Source organism: Schistocerca piceifrons, unplaced genomic scaffold (genome assembly GCF_021461385.2).
Source record: "Schistocerca piceifrons isolate TAMUIC-IGC-003096 unplaced genomic scaffold, iqSchPice1.1 HiC_scaffold_1233, whole genome shotgun sequence".
Taxonomy (NCBI): domain Eukaryota; kingdom Metazoa; phylum Arthropoda; class Insecta; order Orthoptera; family Acrididae; genus Schistocerca; species Schistocerca piceifrons.
The window spans coordinates 12,501-15,000 of NW_025727052.1; the positions used below are offsets into that span (position 1 = coordinate 12,501).

The 2,500-nt window shown below is 57.5% G+C and overlaps 1 non-coding gene across 1 annotated transcript in view; it reads right to left on the bottom strand.

The window, feature by feature from the left end:
- LOC124730207 overlaps positions 1-464 on the bottom strand; it is a 1,909-nt gene extending 1,445 nt beyond the window's left edge. The window contains exon 1 of the ribosomal RNA XR_007007925.1: positions 1-464. This exon is cut by the window's left edge and continues 1,445 nt beyond it. This is a non-coding gene — a ribosomal RNA (small subunit ribosomal RNA).
- Positions 465-2,500: the final 2,036 nt, after the last annotated feature.

Below are 2,500 nucleotides of genomic sequence, written 5' to 3' on the forward strand. Positions count from 1 at the left end.
AGTGGGTAATTTGCGCGCCTGCTGCCTTCCTTGGATGTGGTAGCCGTTTCTCAGGCTCCCTCTCCGGAATCGAACCCTGATTCCCCGTTACCCGTTACAACCATGGTAGGCGCAGAACCTACCATCGACAGTTGATAAGGCAGACATTTGAAAGATGCGTCGCCGGTACGAGGACCGTGCGATCAGCCCAAAGTTATTCAGAGTCACCAAGGCAAACGGACCGGACGAGCCGACCGATTGGTTTTGATCTAATAAAAGCGTCCCTTCCATCTCTGGTCGGGACTCTGTTTGCATGTATTAGCTCTAGAATTACCACAGTTATCCAAGTAACGTGGGTACGATCTAAGGAACCATAACTGATTTAATGAGCCATTCGCGGTTTCACCTTAATGCGGCTTGTACTGAGACATGCATGGCTTAATCTTTGAGACAAGCATATGACTACTGGCAGGATCAACCAGGGAGCTGCGTCAACTAGAGCTGAGCAGCCGGCCGCCCGGGAGTGTGTCCCGGGGGCCCGCGCGAACACGCAAGCGTCCGCTCAATCATTCTGCAAACAGGAGGAGGCTGAGCTCCCCTGCACAATACACCTCGAAACCCTCTCAGGTCCCGGCGGCGCGCAGCGCCGTCCCAAGTACTTGGTCGGGTTCGAGAGAGGCGCAATCGCCCGGAGTTAGGCGAGTAGACGCTTTCGGTGCGACCACCCGTGCTCCCAACTGAGCTTGCCGCTGCCGACAGAGGCCCGGGAGCGTGCTGTCGTGGCATTGCCGGCGGGAGACAACACGCGCCACCTACGGTGACCGGCAGCTCCAACGCCAGCGCCACAGAAGGACAAAAGCCCCACTTGGGTGCCGAAGCGAACTCTCCCAGCACAGCGCACGCGCCAACACATCCGCACAGCTGCGATACAAACCACCAGCGACAACCGCTGGGGCGACCGAGCAGCAGACGGCGTCGCGGCGCCGAGCGCCGGGCGGCGGCGCATCCTCAACGCACACAGTCCTCAATCGGACCAGCACACTGAAGATGTCCACCGCGCTTCGCACCGGGCCCGCGAGGACCTACTTTGGCCGCACGGCGCCGCGCGCAGGGTGCGCCGGCGCGCAGCTGCGACGCCTGCCGCGTCCGTCGGCCGGCGCGCCTGCCACTGGCCGCCCCCACCAGCCGGCTGTAGCGCGTGCGCCCACGCACCGCGCGGCCAGCACGCCGGGAGGCGCCCCCTCACCGGCCGGGGACGGTCCCACCCAGCCACCGCCGCGTATCGCTTCACACCCAGATGCCGTTCAGTTTCGTCGGCATGGTGGGTATCGCTGGAACAACCGGTTAGTACCTCAACCTATCGTCGCCATCACCGATTCACCCCTAGCGAGAACAACCGCACCACAACAGGTTACCATTTGTTCATTTGCGTAACTTCACCAGAAAACGCAGGCGTCCATCGCCATTTGCAACTTCAACGATTATTGCATGCCTGTGTCAGGTGTCACGCCACACTACGTCTGCCCACATACACGCAACAAAATGTGCACGCCTAGACAATACGTGGAAGGTGGCCCCCGTACGTATGCGATGTCCATTGCTCGAACGACTGTCAACCGGCCTCTGTAGCATGTCGCAGATATGGAACGCGGTGCACCATGCCATCACGGTGTGTGAGGAGAGACGACTAGGTCCGAATACATCAACAGACAGCTCATGCTGATCGCCATCCACGGCGTCCGTTCCTCCCACACGTCTCTATGGCGTACCACACTGCAATCCAGCTCTCATAGGGAGACGACACGTAGCTGCGTGCACAATATTTGCACTGTATGGTCCGCCGTTTTTGGGCGCAGTCGTTGTGCGGTCACACATGTGCCACGATGTATCATTCAGTACATAAGGACGAATGTGCAGTACAGATTGTGGTTCACGCGTACGACATCAGCGGACAGTTGACACAGGCCGCACCACAACGTAGCCTGAGTACGTCGCATGCGAAGGGCATTGAACATGCAAACTTCTCACCAACCAGCTTGCGAAGGCAGGGGGCAAGGTGGGGACGTGGGGAGGGGCGGCATGTACGTCCTGCTGCCATCCACATTACAGTGTACAGCAGGAGCATGTGGAAAGTGAGCAAGACTTGCAAGGTGTTTAACATGAAGCGATACACAGGGGTGCGGGCAGTGCGAGTAGCGAACTATATTGCGAGGGTTGCGGGTGGGCAACACTACAGTAATTGAACGAGTCGTATAACAATTACAGAGCAGGTTTAGGCGACAACGTGGGTTACGTTAAGGCGACAACATGGGTTAGGTTAAGGCACAACATGGGTTAGGTTAAGGCACAACATGGGTTAGGTTAAGGCACAACATGGGTTAGGTTAAGGCACAACATGGGTTAGGTTAAGGCACAACATGGGTTAGGTTAAGGCACAACATGGGTTAGGTTAAGGCACAACATGGGTTAGGTTAAGGCACAACATGGGTTAGGTTGAGGCACAACATGGGTTAGGTTAAGG